Source organism: Oryctolagus cuniculus, chromosome 5, assembly GCF_964237555.1.
Source record: "Oryctolagus cuniculus chromosome 5, mOryCun1.1, whole genome shotgun sequence".
Classification (NCBI taxonomy): Eukaryota; Metazoa; Chordata; class Mammalia; order Lagomorpha; family Leporidae; genus Oryctolagus; species Oryctolagus cuniculus.
Window position 1 is genome coordinate 163,566,847 of NC_091436.1, and position 22,961 is coordinate 163,589,807.

The 22,961-nt window shown below is 52.0% G+C and overlaps 1 long non-coding RNA gene and 1 other non-coding gene across 4 annotated transcripts in view; one reads left to right on the forward strand and one right to left on the reverse strand.

The window, feature by feature from the left end:
• The first annotated feature begins 1,191 nt into the window (after positions 1-1,191).
• Positions 1,192-22,961, forward strand: part of LOC138849838 (uncharacterized) — a 171,779-nt gene continuing 150,009 nt past the window's right edge. For all 3 annotated transcript variants that reach the window (XR_011389056.1, XR_011389057.1, XR_011389058.1), the window contains exons 1-3: positions 1,192-1,724; positions 1,851-2,889; positions 20,931-20,990. This is a non-coding gene — a long non-coding RNA (uncharacterized lncRNA). The remainder of the gene's footprint in view (positions 1,725-1,850; positions 2,890-20,930; positions 20,991-22,961) is intronic.
• LOC127485239 (U6 spliceosomal RNA) lies at positions 16,630-16,736 on the reverse strand. The gene has a single exon (XR_007912378.2). It is a non-coding gene; the product is annotated as a U6 spliceosomal RNA (small nuclear RNA).

Consider the following 22,961-nt stretch of genomic DNA (forward strand, 5'->3'; position numbering starts at 1 on the left):
GGATTGTGTTCATTTTTACTTATTAAAGTATTATTTGAGAGGCAGAGAGCCCCCCATCTACTGGTGGACTCCCCAGATGCCTGCAATGGCCGGGGCTGGACTGGGACTGGAGCTGGGAGCCTGGACCCAATCCAGGTCTCCCAGGTACTTGAATACCCTGCCGCCTCCCAGGGTGCACTTAGGAGGGAGCCAGCGTTGGGATGGAGCTGGGGCTCGAACCCAGGTACTCTGATGTAGGACTTGGTTATCTTAACTGCTAGGCCAGATACTCACTGGCACCCTTTTTTAGTTGACTGGAGCTTCTGTGTTTGTGGGTTCTTTTGTGGGAAGGAAAGCTGCAAAAAAAACCAACAAAACTTCTCTTCCATTTCTCTCTGTACCTTTCTTCCCATTTTTTTTTTTTTTGTCAGGCAGAGTGGACAGTGAGAGAGAGAGACAGAGAGAAAGGTCTTCCTTTGCCGTTGGTTCACCCTCCAATGGCTGCCGCGGCCGGCGCACCACGCTGATCCGATGGCAGGAGCCAGGTACTTATCCTGGTCTCCCATGGGGTGCAGGGCCCAAGCACTTGGGCCATCCTCCACTGCACTCCCGGGCCACAGCAGAGAGCTGGCCTGGAAGAGGGGCAACCTGTATTTTATTTTTAAGATTTATTTATTTGAAAGCCAGAGTTAGAACCAGGACTGGATCCCCAGGGGGCCTTGCCGGGATGAGTGAGCAGCTAGTTTTAGGGATCCCTGAGAAAATGTCTTAGGAACACCATTGGCTGGTCGCTCTTGACTCCGACTGTTAAGTCTGACTTACGCCCAGAAGGGGAGTTAACCTGGCATCCAGGTCGGGGCAGCTTGCTGGGGTGATGATGCGTTCTGTTTGGAGTTGGCTCTCCTCGCGGGTCCTGCTGCCCAGATTTCTGCTTCCTCCCACCTGTTGAACTAGGCGTCCCGGCAAACCAGTTTGGATGGAGGAAGAGGCTTCCTGAACTCTTCCCTGTCAAAGGATATTCTTGTTTGGGGAAAGATCGCATCCAGAAGGACTATGGAAATGCTCACGTGCATTTTCACGTTCGTGGTGTTGGCTCCCAGGAGCCGTGGAGCCTTTCCCATGCGCTCTGTCCGCACGCCTGGCACATTGCTCCTGACTTGTGGCTCTCTGTTCTTGGGCAAGTTGGTGAGGGTTTTGGCCTCTCATTTTTTTTTATAGTTACAAAACAAGAATGGTCACTGCTTCTAGGAACAGCCTGAGAAGGTCGTGTCCAGAAATGAGTGTGTCTTTAAAAACACTGGGTTCCTGGGGCAGTGGTCAGACATCCAGGACACGGATCGCTGAAGGCACTTTGATTGGTGCAGCAGTGGCCACGACTGGCCGACTGGCTCTGTGTGTGTGTGTGTGTGTGTGATCGTGGAGCCCAGAGTCCACTCTAGCTGGTTAATTTCTGTAAACATACTTTCTGTTTGCTTTTAGATAGACCGTCTGCCGTTTCATTTTTATAGAGTATAGTCTGTTCAGAAACTTCAGGTCACGGGAACTTCCCAAGTGGAAAGAAAGCAGGCCCTTCTCTGGGCACTGCCCCCTTTGAATCGCTCAGGTCTTGTTTAAACTTGAAGACGAAATAACTTCCTCTCTCCTGATGGGCTTGTTTTCCGCCCCAGCTTCCTGGTGCTCCGGCTGACCCAGATGTTCTCCTCCCGACTCAGTGGTTCGTTTGGGACCCTGGGAAATAACTGGAGGTCAGGCTGATGGTTTTGGCGGTATTTGGGGCACCTGGCAGTATGCGGGGGGAGGTGCTTGGATTTCTCTCCTTGTTCAGGCTGTTCTGTCTCTCGGCCTGACTTGCGTGTTTGCTGTACATACAGGAAAGAACCTCTCAACTCGGACCATCTTCCCATGGGGTTTCTATCTTTGCATGCCTGGCTGCCTTCCTGTTTCCCTCGACCACGGTGAAGACTGGCCAGGGGGAAAGGAAGTGCCCCCTTCAGATGTGATCCGCCTGTCTGACACGAGGAGGAGGGAAGCTACCGGTTCCACGTGGTCGATTGATGCCAAATGCAAATTGCAGTCCCTGGCCGAGAGAAGTGTTAACCTCAGCTTTTTAAATACAGTCCCGGAGTCCAATGTGCAGATTCCTAAAGGGAAACAAACTACTTTTAACCACCCTTTGCCAGCAGTGCACCGAGACCAGTTCTCACGGAGGAAGGCATTTGGTCTGTGTCCAGTTTTGTTTTGTAATGGCACACAGTGATGCAACATGTGTAGATGTTCTCCAGTGCAGGGCCATGGATCCAGGTCAAAGGGCACTAAACTTTTGCATTCTGGTAGATAATGTGAAATCAGCCCCAAAAAAGTCTGTGCTGAGTTATACTGTCATTTCTGTACCTTCTTGCCAATAGTCGGCATTATCAATAGTTTCTACTTTCCAGTTAGATGGAGGGTCACTGTCATTTAAATTTTGATTTTGTTCTGGTTGCTGAGGGTGACTGTCCTCCCATGTTTTTGTCAGCTACTGGTGTTTTTTCTCTGAAGTGCAAATATTTATTCTTTGTATTTCAAACATCGACTTCTTGCATCTTTAATACATTCTGTGTTGTAATTGTTCTTGACCTGATTTTGTTTTTAACATACAGTTCAGAACCTCTGTGGAGATCAAAATCTGCAGATGATCCAGGCCCTCATACAACACGTGTGGTGGGCGGGCCTTTGGCACAGCACTGAGCACTCCACTTGAGACGTCTGTGTCGGGTGTTAGAGTGCTGGTTCCAGTCCTGACTCCTCCACTTCCCATCCAGCTTCCTGCCTTGGGAGCCAGCAGGTGATGATGACTCAAGTACCTGGGCTCCTGCCACGAAAATGGGCGACCTAGATCATGTTCCTGGCAAACAAAATAGAAAGAAAGAGGTACCAGTAAGAATGACAATGGTGTAGCAGTCACATGTACCCTATGCACTACCTCTTATATATGTTGCATCCTCTCTAAGTGACTTATTTCCAGTGTAGTCTGCATGCTGTGTAGACAGTTGTTGTGCTGTCTTGCTTAAAGAATGTTAAGACAAAGTCTGTACATATTCAGTACGGACAAAATTGTTTTCCAAAGACAGTGTTTTCGTTCTGCCGTTGGTTGAACCAGGACTCAGACTCCATAGATACAGAGGGCTGCCTGGCCCTTGGTTCCTGAACTCTGCATTGGAAATAACCAACAAAGGGTGAGTGAAAGATAATACAGTGCATTGGAAAGATCATAGGACTTTGGAGCAGAAGACAGGAAAGGGTGATAATTTTGTCCGAATGATTTATTTTACAGATGGGAAAACCGAGGTTTTGCGAGGCAGGAAATGTCTCATAGCTGGAGAGCGGTGGGGCTGGAAACCGATTCCAGTGCCAGCATTTTCCCCTGCCTGCTGCCCCTCTTGGTCATTCTTTTCTTTCTTTGTTTTATAAATTCAAGAGGTAGAGTGACAGAGACACACACACACACACACACACACACACCTTCCATTTGCTGGTTCATTCCCCACATGGCAGCAGCCAGGATCCTGCAGCTTCATCCAGGTCTCCCACATAAGCAGGGACCCAAGCACTTGGCCCATCTTCCGCTGCGTTCCCACCCGCATTCGCAGGGTGCTGGATGGAAGTGGAGCAGCGGGAACTTGAACTTGAACTCTGATATGGGATGCCGGTGTCATAGGCAGCGGCTTAATCCATGGAACCACAAGCCAGCCCCTGGTAATGCTTTCTGGGATGTGTCCTCCAGCGGATCTTCATTAATTTAACAGCAGGTAAATGCAGATTTGTCTGGAAGAGGGAGAGGATCAGCTTTCCCAGCCACGTGGGAATGACTCTAATGAGCTACCACCAGGCTGTGAAGCCAAGCACAATTTCTTAGATAGATCAGATGGATAACAATGAGTAGTTTCATGGGAAAAGTGGTGTCATGTACTTTTGAAAGAGATCATTTTATTACTATTATTTTTTAGAAAACTGTTTCTTAGAAAGAAGGGGAGAAAGAGTGAGCCCCCATTTGTAGGTTCACTCTCCAGATGCCTGCGAGGGCTAGGGCTGGCCTGGGCCAAAGCCAGGATCCAGGAATTCCATCCAGGTCTTCCATGTGGGTGATAGCAACCCAGTCACCTGAGCCAGCATTGCTGCCTCCCACGTTTATTTATTTATTTTTAAAGATTTATTTATTTCTTTGAAAGGCAGAGTTACAGAGAGGCAGAAAGGGAGGGAGGGAGGGAGGGAGGGAGAGAGGGAGAGAGAGAGAGAAGGAGAGAGAGAGAGAAAGAGGGAGAGAAAGTCTTCCACCCACTGGTTTACTCCCCAAATGGCCACAACAGCCAGATCTGGGCTGATCAAAGCCAGGAGCCAGGAGCTTCTTCCGGGTCTCCCACATGGGTGCAGGGGCCCAAGGACTTGGGCCATCTTCTACTGCTTTCCCGGGCCATAGCAGAGAGCTGGATAAGAAGTGGAGCAGCTGGGACTCGAACCAGCGTCCGTATCGAATGCCGGCATTGCAGGCCACAGCTTTACCCGCTACGCCACAGCACCATCCCCATGCCTCCCACGTTTTGTGCCAGTTCAGGAAGCTGAAGTCCGGAGCTGGGAATGGAACCCAGGGTACTCAGATGTGAGACACGGTATCTTCATTGAGAGGCTAAATATCCACCCCAGGATTATTATGAAATGGGGGAGGGGGCTGCTGATTGGTTCACTGCCCACACAAGGATTTTACACTAGCTGTGCATTTTCCGTTAATTCTGAAGCCTCCTTCCAACAACATCTAAAATAAAATACTCCATGTGACCTGGGGGCGTGCTGTACAAGCCACAAAGAATCTGGCCTCTTGGGAAGATGGTATGTGAATGTTCTTTTCAGGAAATAAAGTTGTGTGAAGAGAAGAGTCAGTCTGGAGAGACAGAGGCAGCGAGCGAGGCTCCGTGCTGGGCCCGAGGCAGGAAGCAGAGAGGGTGTGTTGTCGCGGTTCTCACTCTAAGGTTACAAGAAGGGGAGGCCAACTGGGCAGGAACAGGAGTGTTCCCAGGCCTGCTGGGGGTGCTGCCCAGGGTGCCCCGAGGCTGAGTTTCCTACAGGGATTTGGAGAAGTGGAGCAGAGTTACCGTCCAAACCCATGTCTGTAGAGCTGGGGACGGAGGGCTCCCTGAGTTACCCCCAGTTTCTAGATCCACCATCTCCCTTCCCTAAGTCATGTGAGCACCAGGGTTATTCCAGGCCACTGGGCTTTCCTGTAGTGACCAGCCACCTGCTCTGCTCAGGACTCGAGTTCCCTGGGAGGTGGGACTTCCAGGGTGAACCAGGGTGGTGGGCCAGCTTGTGCAGATAACTCAGCTCTCTTAGATTTCTGTAATCAAATCGGCAGCATCAGGGCTGACATTGTGGCACTCCCATATGAGCACCTGCTGGAGTCCCGGCTGCTCCTCTTCCTACCCAGCTCCCTGCTGTGGCCTGGGAGAGCAGTAGAAGATGGCCCAAGTGCTCAGGCCCCTGCACCCGCCTGAGAGACTTGGATGGAGTTCCTGGTTCCTCGTTCCTAACCTAGGCTGACCGACCCCTGGCTGTTGCAGCCATTTGGGGAGTGAACCAGCAGATGGAAGATCTTTCTTTGTGTCTCCCTTTCTCTCTGAAACTCTGCTTTCAAATAAATAAATCCTTTTTTTTTTTTTTTAAAAAAAGCCTCTTTAAAACTTACTTTAAAAAATCAACATTAAATGTCAGTGTCAGAATTAAACTCTTAACAGGTTAGCGTGAATGGACAGGGCAGTTACCTTTTAAGTAACAGACATTGAAGTACAGGTTTATGCACCGTAAGGTATTCCTCCTTCCAATATAAATAAAAAGTCACACGTGACTAAGATGCCTGTGTGTCTCCTCTTCACAGCCTGCTCTCTCAATCTGAGCCTTTTACGGGAGGACCATTGCCCCACGCCTCAGGTGGTGCTGAGCTCTCTCTCTGGCTTTTTCAAATAAAATAAATAAATGAATGACCTTTTTTTTTTAAAGGAGGAGTATAGTGAATGGAATTTACCATATTCACTAATCTGCATAGTCACACATCTAAAACATTTTTGGCATGCCCAAGAACCCTCAGGCATTTTTTCCCCTGGTAATTAGCTTGTCCTTTAACCCCAGTCCACGTAATTTTGGCTTCACATGCGTGGAATCAGATAGTATATGTGTCCTTTTGTGTCTGACTTCAGTCAGTGAGATTCATCTATGTTGCAGCATGCATCAAAAGTTTGATCTTTTTCATGGCTGCATAGCAGTCCATTGATTTATAGTGGATGAACCCATCTGCTTTGGATGGACGTGATTTTTTTTTTTTTCTTCTGGCCATGAGGTGTGAAGCTGCCATAATCATTCTGGTCCCTGTCTTTGATATACATGTACAAGAGCTTTCCTTGGGCCCCTAGCCCTTAGGTGGTGTGACATGCAGTCAGGTGTGTGGGTGGGATGTCAGGTGGGCCGTGGGTGACATGAGGACCAGCGTTCCACCCTTGATCACTGGAGAGATGCGGGGTGGGGTGTGGGGTGGATCTTGGCCAACTCAGTAGCTGGGGCAGGAGCACCCTGGAGGTTGAAGGTGAGCTTGAGAAGCCTGGCAGGCCCACTTTCAACCTTTCGTTGTGAGGAATTGCAGACATGTGCAGAGGCGCGCCATTACAGGAGTGGAGAGCGTCATAAACCTTCACGTGCCCCTCCCAGCTCCAACAGTGATCAGTCCGGCTGCTCTTTTCCACTGGCAAGCCCACCCACTTCCTCCCACCCTGTGACTGTGTCTGGAGCAAGCTTCACACATCGTCGCATTTCATTCCTAGATTTCAGTGTGGCTCTCCCCAGGATAAGGACTCTTAATAAGACCAATAGGACGCTCACGCATCATTTGCAGTAATCCCTTGGTATCATGAAATATCTGTATTTTCTGCTGATTAATTGTAGGGTTGCTTATTTGGACTGGGATCCAAATAAGGTTAACATATCGTGGAGTCGGTTGATACGCTCAATTTTAGGTTGTTTCTGAAGGAACTGGGTTGTCTGACTTTTGCTGATGACATCCCAAAGTGTTGCTTATCGTGTCTGTTCTCCTCGCTCTATAAACACCGTGGCATGGGGATGTGCCACCGCAGCTCCAGCAGTCGGTCTCTTGTTCAGTGCCGTGTGCATTCTGGGCTGCAGGCCTGGCCATCCTGGCCACTGAGGGTCAACAGCTCTGCTGATCACATCTGCGGAGTTCCCACGGAGTTGACCAAGGCATGGCTGGACTGCGTTGCAGGTCCACTTCTCCCTCTGCCCAGCCTTGATTCCTCCACCTCACTCTGCTGGAACTGATTTCTAATAAATACGCTGTAAGCCCCAGTCCATCTCAGCGTCACCCTGCAACATCAAATAAATAAAGGAAGTTGGATGACCTCTCCGGGGCTCTGGGTCTAGGGCGAGGTGGAGCTGTGGTCTCTTCCAGGGGGTGTGTGACTTCTGGAGGTGTCGCACCCCTCCCCCCCCCCAGAGCCATCAGGACCATGCTTCAGCTCTTTCTGGTTTTAAGCTGTTTTGGGGGACGACACAGGCTGTGAACAGTGGCTGTGTTTCTGTAGGACACTGGGTTCTCGGTCACAGGTGACTACTGCACACTGCAGGAAGGAAGACAAGTTCCAAACTCACTGTCCCATAACTAGGAAAAGATGCGCAGAGGAGCACACAAGTGTGAAGCTTGAAGGGAGAGCAGCTGTGGGCCTGGAGTTGGGATGGGAGCAGGGTTGGGCTGCGCGGAGGGGGTTTTAATTAGGCGGGCCGGGAGGGCCCCTCCGTGGGTGGCCTGGAGATCTAGCACAGGACTCAGTCTGTTGGGCAAGCAGGGGCCTCCGAGCTCCTGCTGGAGGTGATGCAGTTGAAAGATAAGCAAAGTGCCTGGAGTGAGCCAGAGGAGGGGAGGCCTGGGGCCAGGGAGTCTTGGAAGATCAGGGCGCAGCCGTGAGTGCTTGCATGGGGCGGGGCACAGCGATGATGGAGAGGCAGAGGCACCGTCACAGAGGAAGCGGAGTGGCCCTGGAACGAGGAGCAGAGGGAGGCAGCAAAGAAAAGCTGCCTCTCATTTAATCCGTTTGCCTTAGCAATGTGCTTCCTTCAGTCATCTAAGGGACGCAGAGCAGCACAGCCGTCAGATCCTGTCACCTGTCACCTGTCACTGTGGCATTCTGGCTGTTCGGCGAGAGTGCTCCGGGCGGTACAAGGATGTGGTCGGACTGTCCCTAGGGGTCTGGGCCATTCTGGCTGCTTCTGGACTCTGCACCTCCCTAGGGGTCTGGGCCATTCTGGCTGCTTCTGGACTCTGCACCTTAGAAATGGTGTTTTTGACGGCCTGATTTGAGTAAAGGGAATTTTGTGGATAATGTGGGAAAAGACTGTGAAGGGATCAATCCCAGTGATGTGGAGGGAGCCCCCCCCAGTCCCTGCCTTCATCACTGGGAACTTCAGGGTCCCAGGATTGGAAACCTCACCTTGTCTCCTGGCCTCCCAAGTGGACTCCCCCGACCCGGTGTTCCCATAACGCTGGTTAGCTCGCTTCTTCCTTCTTTCCTTCCTTCCTCCCTCCCTCCCTCCCTCTCTCTCTCTCTCTCTTTCTTTCTTTCTTTCTTATTTATTTATTTATTTATTTGAAAGTCAGAGTTACACAGAGAGAGAAGGAAAGGCAGAGAGAGAGAGAGAGAGAGAGAGAGAGTCTTCCATCTGCTGCTTCACTCCCCAGTTGGCTGCAATGGCTGGAGCTGCGCCGATCTGAAGCCAGGATCCAGGAGCTTCTTACAGGTCTGCCATGCAGATGCAGGGGTCCAAGGACTTGGGCCTTCTACCGCTTTCTCAGGCCATAGCAGAGAGCTGGATTGGAAGTGGAGCAGCTGGGATATGAACCGGTGTTCAAATGGGATGCTGGCACTGCAGACGGTGGCTTTACCCCTACCCCACAGCGCCAGCCCCGCTACTTTAACTTTCTTGAGAAGCAAACACAATCACATACTAAGGGGAGGGAGGGATGGGGAGGGGTGGGGAGGGAGAGAGGGGGAGATGGACAGTGCAACACGGGGTGGTGATTGTCCACACAATGCCTCAGGTTTAGCAAGGACTCTTAGAGCGCTGAGTCCCTGATTCCTGTGTTCGGCTCCAGGGTCCAGCCCCTAGGACTTGCTTCCATATTTCCTTAACAAGTGCGTGTGTTTTGATCCCGTCTACCTTTGGGTCCAGGAGGAACTCCCTTCCGGAGGACAAAGATCCCTTCGCATTCCCAGTCCTGGGGAGGGTGACTCCTACGGGGACAGACCCCTCCTTCTTTCTTTGTCTCCCTTGGCTTCTCTGGGCTCCCCTTGGCTCCTACTGTTCATGGCTGCTAGAGTTTTCTTTTAGGAAGACTTCTTGTTCTACCCAATATCAGTGGCCTCCTCAGAGGGTCCTGTTTGTCCAGCAAGCACTGAGCACTGACGGACAAAGGGCTGTGGTGCTGCTGCTTTGCGGAGTGGCGGGGGAGAGTGTAGGTATCCCACTGTTGAAGGCGGACGCTGAGGTGGGGTCTGTGTGTTGGTGACACCGAGGAGTCTCAGAAGTAGGGTAGGGAGGAGAGCTTTGTCTGTGTGTCAGCATTCATCACAGGGGGTTTGCTGAACTCAGGACAGGAGAGGCACAGATCGGAGACAGGAGCCCGAGGGAAAAGCAGGCTGGGGGCGGGGTGTGAAGGTGACTCTCTGAGCAGATAAAGAGAGGTACAGTTCTGGAGTGAGAGATGGGGAGATTAGTGGGTGGGGGGAGGATCCCTTGTAGGGTTCGTGTGCAGGGTCTCACCCCTGGACCCACACTAGAATTACCTAGGCACTTAAAAAGTACACATTTAGGCCGGCGCCGCAGCTCACTAGGCTAATCCTCCACCTAGCGGCGCCGGCACCCTGAGTTCTAGTCCCGGTCGGGGCGCTGGATTCTGTCCCGGTTGCCCCTCTTCCAGGCCAGCTCTCTGCTATGGCCCGGGAGTGCAGTGGAGGATGGCCCAAGTGCTTGGGCCCTGCACCTGCATGGGAGACCAAGAGAAGCACCTGGCTCCTGCCCTCGGATCAGCTCGGTGCGCCGGCCACAGCGCGCTGGCCACAGTGGCCATTGGAGGGTGAACCAACGGCAAAAAGGAAGACCTTTCTCTCTCTCTCTCTCACTGTCCACTGTGCCTGTCAAAAACAAAAGTAGACATTTAGCCCTTTATGTCTGGATTCAGCCAACTGTGGATCAAGAATGTTGGGAAGGCGCACTTGGACATGTGCTGACCATGCACAGGCTTTTTTCCTTGTCATTATTCCCTAAGCGGTGTAGTGCAGCAAGTATTTACCTAGCACTTCCATTCTGTTAGGTGTTGTGTCTCATCTGAAGATGATTCGATGTATAAAGGGGGTTGCCTAGGATGTATGCAAACGTGGCATTGTTCTCTAGAAGGGACCTGAGTGTCCTTGGGTTGTGGTACCTGTGATGGTGGGCAGGAGGTCCAGGAACCAAGGTGTTTGGTCCCATGAATACTGAGGGAGCTGATGTCATGCTGATCTTCTACACACCTTGTCCAAGATGTTCTAGTGTAACTGGGCTGCGATTTGGCCTGGACGTTGCTCCCTGTGATGCTGTGTGCAAGCTGGTGGAGAATGACGGCTTTGTTTACTTATTTGTTTTTTCAAGATTTATTTATTTATTTGAAAGGCAGAGTTACGGCGCAGGGAGAGAGTGAGTGAGCGAGCGTGCTTCCATCTACTGGTTCACTCCCCAAATGACCACAATACCCAGGGCTAGACCAGGTCCAAGCCAGGAACCAGGAGCTTCCTCTGGTCTCTCAGATGGGTGCAGAGCCCAAGGACTTGGGCCATCTTCTGCTGCTTTCCCAGGCACATCATCAGGGAGCTGGATCAGAAGTGGAGCAGCAGGGACTGGAACTGGCATCCACCTGGGATGCTGGCACTGCAGACAGAGGCTTTAACCTGCTGCGCCGCAGTGTTGGCCCTAAGCCCTGAATGGAGGAGGGGGATGCTGCTTGTCTTGGAGGTGGGGAGGGTGCCGTGCTGAGGGGGAGAGGGAGGGTAGGGAGCCTGAAGCTAACAGTGTTCCTGTGACACCTTCCATCTTCCTGGCCTTTGCGTCAGTGCTTCTCAGACAGCTGCAGATGCGTGCCCTGGAGTCTCGTTAAATTACAGACTCTTCAGCTGATGCTGCGACATGGTTCAAGTCCCGGCTGCTCCGCTTCCTATACAGCTCCCTGCTAATGCACCTGGGAAAGCGACGGAAGATGGCTCAAGAATTTGGGTGCCTGCAGCCACATGGGAGACCCAGATGAAGCTCCTAGCTCCTAGTTTCGGTCTGGCCTAGCCCTGGCCATTGCAGCCATCTGGGGAGTGAACCAGCAGGTGGAAGGTCTCTCTCTTTCTCCTCCATCTCTCCCTGTCTCTGTGTAACTCTGCCTTTCAAATCAATAATTTTTCTTTAAGTCCTGGGCGTGGCCTGAGAGTCTGCATTTCTGACAGGCTCCCTGCTGGTGTGGGGCCCACTCTTTGGCTGGCAAGGCTGGACATTTATAAAGTGCCCTCGTGTTGGCTGTCTCGTTTTATTATATGGCCTCTGTGAGGTAGGTCTCACTGTCCTGGTTTTAAAGATGAAGCAACAGGCCGGCGCCACGGCTCACTAGGTTAATCCTCCGCCTGTGGTGCCGGCACTCCAGGTTCTAGTCCTGGTTGGGATGCTGGATTCTGTCCCGGTTGCCCCTCTTCCAGGCCAGCTCTCTGCTCTGGCCTGGGAGTGCAGTAGAGGATGGCCCAAGTACTTGGGCCCTGCACCCGCATGGGAGACCAGCCTGGCTCCTGGCTTCGGATCAGCACAGCATGCTGGCCGTAGCAGCCAATTTGGGGGGCTGAACCAATGGAAGAAAGACCTTTCTCTCTGTCTCTCTCTCTCACTGTCTAACTCTGCCTGTCCAAAAAAAAAAAAAAAAAAAAAAAAAAGAAGCAACAGGGACTCAGAAGGGAGGAGGCGCCTGGAGCCAGCTTTGGGAAGTGATGTTTGGTGATCCTTTGAGCGCTGAACCAGATACTGCACATTTGCTGCCCAGTTTTAAAACAGGTTTATTTTATTTTTATTTATTTGAAAGGCAGAGTGATAGAGAGGCAAGGAGAGACAGAGAAAGAGATCTCCCATCTACTGGTTCACTCCCCAGATGGCCACAACGGCTGGGGCTGGGCCAGGCTGAAGCCAGGAGCCTGGAACTCCATCTGTTTTTACCACATGGGTGGATGTGCCTGCTGCCCATCTAGCCACCCTTTATCAGGCCATACCCCGAGGTGGAAACTAAGGCACCCGTGTCCAAGAGCAGAGCCTGCCCTTTTGCAGCCCATCAGCCTTCTCAAGGACACAGAGGAATTTGTTATCTTGGAAAGGAAAAGACAGGAAGATGGGGCATAGGGAGACAAGGACGTCTAGAGATGTCCTTATAGGGAGTCAGGCAAGGGACAAGGCAGGAGTCTGAGTCAAGTTGCAGCTACTTTCATGGGTCCAAAGTGGACCTGACCCTCCGTAGCCTGAGGGGATGTCTCTAGCCACGCCCTGAGTAGAAGTCCAGGGGGTGTTAAGGGAGGTGCACCTGCTCACACACCCGGATCAGGTTCTCCAACTGGAGTGCACGTCCCCAGAAGGGCTCATTAAACCCAGAGTGCTGGCCTTCCCCCTGGAACTTCTGATTCAGGAGGTTTGGGGTGGGGCCCAAGAATCTGTGGGCAGCAGTGCAGCAGTCAGGAAGCTGCTTGGGAGGCCCCGTCCTGTATCGCAGTGCCTGGGTTTGAGTCCTGTTCCTGCTTCTGATCCAGCTTCCTGCTAATGCAGACCCAGCAGGTGACGGCACAGGTCCTCAGGTCTCTGCCATCCACATGGGTGACCTGGATTGAGTTTCAGAGTTCCAGTTTTGTCCCGGCTGGGTCCTGGCTGTGTGGGCATCTCTGGAGTGCACCACCAAATAGATCTCTCTGTTGCTCTACCTTTCAGATACAATAGAAATGAATAAATAACAATGGCAACCACAGAAAAGTTGGTGTGAAAAACAACTCTTTATAAAGATACAAGAATGAGTGCATCTCACAGCTTCCTGGGTGATAGTGCTGCTGTTGGCAACCAGTGGGGCAGTGCTGGCCGCAGATCCCTTGAAAAATGAGGTCAGCGGGAGCTGGCTGGAGCTGCTGATCTAAGTACCGCCCTGTGGTGATGGAGTCCAGGGGGAGAGGGGCTGAGAGAAGGGGAAAGCTGGCAGTTTGGGGCACTGCAAGTATAGGCATTGGCGAAGAGTGACCCTGACCCCTCACCCCTGGGATCCGTGGGGAGCACAGGAGCTGCCCGCTCTCTGGGTGATGGTGGTGACCCTGAGGCAATGAGGCTTTCCAGGGAAAAGTTGAGCTTCTGCACAGGTGAGGAAGAAGTGGGATGTGGGGAGGAACCCAGCGTGGGAGGCTGCCTTGGTGGAGCAGGGGCCATGGTCTCGTGGAGCACAGGAGAGGGGCTTGAACAACAGTTTGGGGTGAAGGACGAGGGTGGGAGGGACACGCGTGGAGTGGATGGCAGTGTGGAGTGGACACACTGGGTGGACAATCGCTGGTCACCACATAACACTCTTCCCACTCACCTGCAGCTGCTCGCCTTGCAAACTACCTGCCCTCCCGCTGCCTCGCTCGGTCCTCCCAGCATCCCTGCGGGGATGTGGAGCAGGCACCATCACTCTGAGCTTCTGCGGGAGGAAATTCTTTCCTGGGAGAATTGCACAAGTGGTCAAGGAGGCTGGACAGCTGCAGAGCCTGCGGCTTCTGTGTGGAGGTCCGAGTAGTGAGGGTCATGTGCTGCCCTGCTCTGGGCACAGGCCTGGGAGTGACTCAGTGCACACAGCAGGGTGGGGGGGCTGGATCCTGGCTCGGGGCTCGGGGGTGGACTCTGGACCCTGGAGAGGATTGTGAATGAGTTAGTATGGCTGTTTCAGGGTTGGAGAGCAGAGACCGAGGCAGACTGCTGCAGGTGATGGGGGCTGGGTGGGAGACACTCAGAGAAAGGAGGGAGGTGGTGAACTTCTTGACTGGGGCTTTTAAGCCAGGGTCTAATGTTCTCCAGCCAGCATTCTCCCCGCGACAGCAGGTGGGGCCAGCTCCCTCCACCAAGGCTCCTCGGTCCTGGTAGGTTGGCTCTCCCTGCCTTGGTGTCTGTTGTTCTGCGGCCGTGGACTCACTGTTCCCCCGCCTTCCTTGCATCTGTGGCTGCCTCATGGCTCCTGCTCATTGCTGTTACCCACGTCCTGCCAACTTCCCGAGTCCCCTTCTTTGACCTGGCGATCCTCTCTACCTGCATTGCACTTGAAGACTAACGACCTAGGGTGAGCGTGGGTATGGGGTGAGGTCAGAGTCGCTCTCAGGTGACTTCTTTGGGGGGATGCCTGATGCCTGGTCTGGCGAGCTGAGGCCAAGACAGCAAAGTCCTTGGTGCAGAGCTGCTGTCCAGGGCTGCCCGTGACTTGTCTCTGCAGGGGCCTTGGGCATGGCAGGCCTGAAGAGCTGAGTGCAAAAGCAGAGCAGAGTGCCTCTCCTAGGAGGAGTCTGGAGGGACTGGGGTACTGAGCAGATTCCCAGGGACTTGCAGACAAGAGGAACACACTGAGGTTCCCTTGTCCAGAACCAACGTGTAGGGAAGGGGCACGGGCTCTGCAGCAGCGAACAAGAACACAGCAGGGCGACACAGTAGAGGGACGTGGTGGCCACCCAGGAGGCCATCAGCCACAGAAGGTCCAACACCAGCATCAGCCTTGCTTCGTTCAAGCCCAGTAGATGCCCCATAAAGCTCTCCTGCCTGGGTTGGCGCTGCCTCTGCTTCTTGACGCCGAAGCTGGCCGGGGCTCTCAGCAAAGGGTCTGTGTCCTTCAGCTGGGAGTGTGGGACAGGGAGGGACTGGCCAGGGCCACAGCAGAGCCACAGGTAGTCCACGGGAAGACACCATGTCAGTGTGGAAAGGGGCGTTGACACATGACACATGCTGTTGGGACCTGTTTTTAAGTGGTGAGGATTCCATTCTTACTCATAAATTCCTAAGTCCTGGTAAAAGTACCTAGCCTGCAAGCACACTCCCAAAGCCACTCCCCAGGCAACCTCTACCGAGGGGTTTAACCAGGTTCTGTGGTCAGATGCCAGGGAATCGTGATTGCTTCCTGTGGGGGGAGGGTGGGGGTGGCAGTGAGGCCCTGAGAACATTCCAGACAGATGCTGGCTAGCTGCCTCTGAGGGTGCCTGTATTGGCCGGGGCTGGACCACATGGCCATTGAAGTCCTTGTAGCTCTGACATTGTATGGTTTAGTGGGTCCTGGGTTCTGTCCTTGACCAGCCCTGTTCATAGGCTACCTCCATCCCCTCCCACTGGGAGCAGTGCTGTTGAGTTCCCCACTGTTATTATTATTTAGGATTTATGTATTTATTTGAAAGGCAGAGTTACAGAGAAAAAGAGAGAGAGAGAGGTCTTCCATCTGCTGGTTTAGTCCCCAGATGGCCACAATGACTGGAGCTGGGCCTATCTAAAGCCAGGAGCCAGGAGCTTCTTCTGGGTCTCCTATGTGGGTTCAGGGGCTCAAGGACTTGGGCCATCTTTCACTGCTTTCCCAGGTCACTAGCAGAAAGCTGGATCGGAAGCAGAGCAGCTGGGACTAGAACTGGTGCCCGTATGGGATGCTGGCACTGCAGGTGGTGGCGTTACCTGCTGTGCCACAGTGCTGGCCCTACTATGCTGTTCTAATAGGTAAAAATAGCAACTCTGGCAGGATGTGTAATTTTCTGATTGCAACAGAATTCAAGCTAGTTTCTGTGTGGTGAGATCAGTGGCTAGTCTCATCTTTTGCCTGTGGATTACAGTTTCCCCAGCACTATTCATTTGTCTGTTTTTAAAAAAACACTTCGAAATTATTTTCTATTTTTTTGAAAGGCAGAGAGAGGTCAGTCGGTCAATCCTCCATTTGCTGGTTCACTCCCCAAAAGGCCACAACAGCCGCGACTGCCCAGGCCAAAGCCAGGAGCCGGGAACTCCATCTGAGTCTCTCCTATGTGGGTGACAGGTGCCAAGTGCTTCAGCCATCACCTGCTGCCTCCCAGGGTGTGCATCAAAGGAAACTGGATCAGAAGCGGAGTAGCTGGGACTTGAGCCAGGCACTCTGATGTGGGCTGCGGGTGTCCCAAGCTGCTGCACCAAATGCCTGCCCACCCCTGTCCTTCAAGAACTGCTTATAGAAGAGACTGTCCTTTTACCCATTATGCATTGTCAAAGATCAGTTGGCTGTACATACATGAATTTATTTCTGGAGTCTAGTCTACTGGTCTATATGTGATATCTGTGTTTACGCCAGTACCATACTGTTTTGATTTCTTTTTTTTTAATTTATTTTTTATTTAGTAAATATAAATTTCCAAAGTACAGTTAATGGATTACAATGGCTTCCCCCCCCCATAATTTCCCTCCCACTCACACCCCTCCCATCTCCCACTCCCTCTCCCATTCCATTCACATCAAGATTCATTTTCAAGTATCTTTATATACAAAAGATCGATTTAGTATATATTAAGTAAAAATATGGAACGCTTCACGAATTTGCATGTCATCCTTGCGCAGGGACCATGCTAATCTTCTCTGTATCGTTCCAATTTTAGTATATGTGCTGCCGAAGCGAGCACCTGTTTTGATTTCTATAGCCATGTAATGTAGTTTGAAATCCAGATGTGTGATGCCTCTAGCTTTGTCTTTCCTTCTCAATATTGCTTTGGCTGTTCAAGGTCTTTTGTGGTCGCATACTGCTGATTTCACTCACACCTGAACTCTTAAGAAAGCCAAAGCAGAGGAGAGCAAGTGGTTACCAGAGGCTGGAGTGGGAATGCGGAGATGTTGGTCAAAGGGCGCCAATTCTTAGTTGTGAGTAGTTCCTGCAGGCTTGGTGTGCGCCGTGCTGACTGCTGTGGTGCTGTGCTGTGTTATGCAAGTGTACTAGAAATTTGCTAAAATGGTAGATCTGAAGTGTCCTCATCAGAAGACAGCCACCCACGGCCGGCACCGCGGCTCACTAGGCTAATCCTCCGCCTGCGGCGCCGGCGCACCGGGTTCTAGTCCTGGTCGGGGCGCCAGATTCCGTCCCGGTTGCTCCTCTTCCAGTCCAGCTCTCTCCTGTGGCCCGGGAGTGCAGTGGAGGATGGCCCAAGTGCTTGGGCCCTGCACCCCATGGGAGACCAGGAGAAGCACCTGGCTCCTGCCTTCGGATCAGCGCGGTGTGCCGGCCGCGGTGGCCATTGGAGGGTGAACCAACAGCAAAGGAAGACCTTTCTCTCTGTCTTTCTCTCTCACTGTCCACTCTGCCTGTCAAAAAAAAAAAAAAAAGAAAAAAAAAAAAAAGAAAAAGACAGCCACCCAAAGCTGCAATGTGTTAATTAGCTTGATTATGGGAATCATTTTGCAACAAACACATATGGCCATCCCTCACGGGTATTGGTTCCAGAAAACCCCTCATCCCTCACCACAGCACCCCCCGCCCCCTGACAGATACCAGAATCTGCAGATGCACCTCAGATTGGCATGGTTTTTATCTTTCAGTTGTGTATTCCTTAGTGAAGTTGTGTCTTACCGAGAGCGTGTACCCCATGTGTCCGCGACAGCAGTGGATTGTCACATGGGCTCCAGAGCACCGCTCTTGGACGGCTCCTTTCCTGCCCTGGGCTGTGGTCATTGCACCCATGTCCGTCTTCCCTGCTGCACTCTGGGGTATTTAAGCAGGGCCTGACTGAGCGGTGACAGCAGCTTGCCCCTGCACCTCTCTTCATAGGGGCTGTGCCTTCCTTGCGCCTCTGTTGTTTGGCCCTTTATCCTTGATGGAGGGGTCAGGTGGGCTGTTTCCATGTGATAGATGAGGATTAAACACCTTGGGTGATATAGAAGAGGGCTTGAGTTTGAGAGTCCTGCCCAGAATCCACTTCTGCTCAGCCCTCCATCTGTGGCCTTGGGTAGGTACTTGGCCTTGCCAAGCCTTGGTTTTTACCATTGACAAAGTGAAGGCACCATTTCTGTGAGGCATGAGACAGGTTTACATATACAACTGTCCCTCCATGTCAGGGCTTGTTCCAGGAAACCCCGTGGATACCAGAATCTGCACCCCCCAGGACCCTATACAAGCGGCACAGCATCTGCATAGAACCTACGCACATTCTGTATATACTTTAAATAATCTCTAGATGACTCATAATACATAATGGAAGTGCCTGTTTAGGGAACAGTGACAAGGATCAAAAGACACAGTTTTTTGAAGATTATTTATTTGAAAGGCAGAGTGACAGAGAGGGAAGGAAGGAGACAGATTTTTTTATCTGCTGGTTCATTCTGCAAATGACTGCAATGGCTGGGGCTGGGCCAGCTGCAAACCAGTAGCCAGGAACTCCATCTGGGTCTCCCACATGGGTGCCGGAGCCCAAGCACTTGGGCCATCCTCTGCCGTTTTCCCAAGCGCATTAGCAGAGAGCTGGATCGGAAGTGGAGCAGCTGGGACTCTGAGCTGGCGCTCATATGGGGTGCTGGTGCTGCAGGTGGTGGCTTGGTCCTTTGTGCCACAACACCATCTCCTTCCAAATGTTTTTGATCTGGGGTTGGTTGAATCCATGGGTGTGGATCCTGCAGATAACGAAGGCTGACCGTTAGTACAAACTTTCAGCATAGCGCATTTTCCTGAGCAAATGCCCAAGGAATGCTGGTGTTGCTGGTGTGATCAGAGGGCCTGAGCCTTCCTCCTGATGCTATTCATTATTATTTATTGAGCAGTGACCATATGCTGCACCTTGTATTGTGTGCTTTCCCCAAACTGAGCTTCACAAAAACCAAGGAGTTTTTATTCCTTCTTCTTGTATTCTACAGATGAAGAAACCCAGCCCCCCAGAAAGTTGAGTTCTGCAACAGGTGCAGCCAATACTCAAGCCCACATCTTGCAGACCTACACCATGAAGCTTGCTACCAGGATGCTAAGTTGCCCTCCCAGATCCCTCATGCTTCTCCTTCCCTCGGGACTCCAGCTCAGCTCTGGACTCAGAGGCAGGCAAGAGGGACCAGGCTCTGCCCATGTTACTGTCAGTCAGTTTGTTTCCATGCCGACAGAGAGCAGGGAGGAGAAGGAGAGGTGAGTCATGGCCCTAGAAGAGCCAGTGGACCAGCTCCTGGGGCCTCCCTCACTGCACGGGGCAGAGGCCCCAAGACCTGCAGGTGGCACAGCCTCAGCAGATGGGGACACCTCCAACTGCTGGGTCAGGGGCCAGCGGCGCTGGGCCCGGCCTACCCCAGCCTTGCATGTTGCCGCTGTCTCTGCAGCCAGCAATATTGCCTCAACCCAGCTCTGCTGCCTGGGGATGATGAAAGCAACACGAGCTGGGTGTGAATCCGTGAGTAATGAAGGCTAAACCTCATGTTTGATGTGCACTGCTTATGCCAGGAATCTGGAGGGGAGAGACTGGAAGAGGAGCAAACAGAATTATAGGCCCTCCCCAGAGTGACTTCATTCAAAAACATTTTATTTAGAGCCCGAAGGAAGCGAAGAGTAATAGTATTAACTGCTTGTTAGGTCCTCTGCCAGATGCATTTAACATCTTTCCTCATTAATTCCCCCTAAGTTACAGTGATAACCATCATCCGTTGGTTGCAGATTGTAGTGTTGTAATTCTTGGGGGCCAAGAAATACACAGATGTCAAGCCAATTGCAACCATCCCCAGTCCGCACCTATTCTGCCCTGTGAAACCCCGGGGACAGAGGCTTAGCTGGTTTGAGTCCCAGCTGCTCCACTTCTAATCCAGCTCCCTGCTAATGCACCTAGGAAAGCAGTGGAGGATAGCCCAAGTGCATGGGCCCCTGCACTCATATGTATTCAGCCAACTATAGAACAATAAAAATGAAAAAGAATCATGTGAGTACTGAACATGTACTTTTGATCATTCCTTAAACAATACAGTATAGCAACTGTTTACATAGCATTTTCATTGCATTGAGTATTATAAGTCATCTAGAGATTTAAAATACATGGTGGGGGGCATTTGGCCTTGCGTTAAGATACCACTTTGGATGCTTGCATCTCATACCTGGGTGCTTGGGTTTAAGTCCTGGCTCCACTCCTAATTTCAGCTTCCTGCTAGAACACACCTTGGGAAGCAGCAAGTTATGGCTCAAATACTTGTGTCCCTACCCATGTAGCAGACCCAGCGTGAGTTCCCAGCCTCTGGCTTCCGTGTGGCCCAGACCCAGCTGTTCTGGGCATTTGGGGGAGTGAAACGGTGGATAGAAGCTCTCTTTCTGTCTCTGTCTCTCTTTCTGGCTTGCCACAGGCAAAAATGAGGAGAGTTTGGACATTAAGTTAGCACAGAAGCAAATCCGACTTCGGGCATGTGTCTTCTGTCTACAGGGGACACGACGTCCCATAACGGAGTGCCTGAGTCTGCGTCCTCCCAGCTCCAGCTCCGTGCTGATGTGCACCCCGAGAGGCAGCAGGTGATGATGGCTCAAGTGCTTGGGTTCCTGTCATCCACGTGGAAGGCCCAGGTTGGGTTCTCAGTACCCAGCCTTGAGGTGACCCAGCCCGGTCATTGTGGGCATTTGGGGAGTGAACCAGTGAGCAGGAGCTCTCTTCCTCTGCCTGCCTCTCTCTCACAAATAAATAATTACTTAAGATATATGCAGAACTTGGATTTTTCCCATCTTAGCCATGTTACAAAGAAATAGTAAATACCTTCCCCTGTTGTTCAACCATCATGACCATCTGTGTCAGGACCTTCCCATGTTCGTGAACTCCAACTCTGTGTCCCATTCCCCTGCCCCCAACCCTGTGTAATCCCAGTCTGTTCTCTGTCTCCAGGAATCTGACGACTCTGGGTGCTTCATACAAGTGGAATCGTGCAGTGGCTGGCTCGTCTTGGTGAGTGTCACGTCTTTGGGGCTTCTCCCTATGGTAGCGTGGGTCAAAATTTCCTCCCTTTTTAAGGCTGAGTAGTAGTCTGTTGTGTGTGTATACCCGTGTGTCCCTCCAGGGACAGTCGGCTTTTGGTTACCGCGGGTTGCACTGCTCTGAGCTGGGTGCAGATGTATCTGTTGGCGTCTCTGCTTTTAGTCGCCTGCTTATTTGGATCTCATGTGTCCTCTTTAGCTCTGAGAATGAATGCCCTTTCCAGTTCCCCATTTTGGGGTCCTCTTTCAATCCTGATTTGTAAAGCAAAGAAAAAAAAAAAACACAAAGATTGGAAAATGTTGCTGATGAGCTTGTAGGCAAAGCCACCTGGCTACCTGCTTTGAATCTTGCCGTAAAACTGCCCATTTGTAATTCTGCTTCAGGACCCAGCGCGCAACTGATCTTGCTGTTGCTGGGCCCACGCTGGGTGTGTAGGGGGTGTGGGGGGTGCAGGGAACTGCTCACCGCTCACATGCTTCTGCGTGTGTTCACCGGGGACTGGCACCTGCCCGGGTCTGTCACTCTCTGTCACTTCCTTCCCTGTGTTTACAACTGTGCTTTCAAAGCCCCGAGCAGCCATGTGGTTAAGAAGGCACTTTGAGCAGCTCAGTTCGACCGACTCGCTTCAGAAAGTCTAGCTTTATTCCGGTCTCCGCCACACTGCCCCATGAGCACCCCCTTGGTGTCTTTCTGTGTTTTAGTGCCCCCCTCCCCGCCGCTGGGGGTGGGGAAGCCCTGCCGCGCTTCTCACCCCAGGAAAGCTATGCCGGGTCTCAAAGGACCTCGTAAATCTGTTCTGCAGATGGAAGCCCCTGTGGAACTCCCCTCTCTCTGCAGGTCTCAGGTTTCCCTTCAGTTCCGTCCGACAAATGAATAATCCAATGGGTGAGAGAAGCTGTACTCCTCCTCCTGGACCCTATTTTTTTTTTTTTTTTGCTTAATGAACACTGTTGGGAGTCCTGAGTATTTTCTTTGGTTTATGATTAGCCACGTGCGTAGCAGGTTACCCTGTAGCACTTGGGAAGGGAAGACAAGGGTGAGCTGAGGGCCCTCGGCCAACGAGCAGCCCTGAGTGAGCAAAATGTCACCAAGGGCCAACATATTTACGGCTGCTTTCTTAAAAGGAATTTCCTAACCCGAGTTGGTGTTTATTGGAGTAGTTTATGAGAGCTGGAGTTTTAATTTTTATATTAGAGAGGGAGATTAAGAGACAGGTAGATCCTAGGGCCACAGGCTCAGGGGTCCGTGGTGTGACCTTGGAGTGGAGGGCGACACCTCACGTGCTTGCCAGCTGTGTGTCTCGGTCCCTGGCTGCGGGTGGGCACGGGCTGGTGGCGGCTTGGTGCTGTGACAGCACCGGGCTGTGTCCTGTACCACAGAAGCTGCCCTGCAACCTGGCAGAGGCGTTGGCTCTCCCCTCCCGTCCCCCCCGCAGCTATGGCTGGGATCCCCTGCTGTCCACTACCACCGTGGATCATGCTTACAAAAGATATGCAGTCCTCTTTCTGCCTCTTGACCCATTAGGATTTTTTAAAAAATTATAAAAGTATCACATGTTGATGGAAGCCAGCTGAACATGGAGCAGCATCTAGAAAACAAACACGCGTGCCTCCCCCTCGCTTCCTTCCGGCTTCTCCCCCAGCTCCTGGTCCCCATCGCGGAACTGTTTCCTATTTTATAGAAAGGCAAATCATATATCAGACTGTTTTATATTAAGACTTATTTATTTGAAAGGCAGAGTGACACACACACACGCACACACACACACACACACATCTTCCATTCGCTGGTTCCCTCCCCAAATGGCTACAATAGCCTGGGCCAGGCTGGGCTGAAGCCAGGAACCAGGAACTCACATGGATGCAGGGGCCCAGGCACTGGGCCATCTTCCACTGCTTTCCCAGGCACATTAGCAGGGAGCTGGGTTGGAAGTGGAGCAGC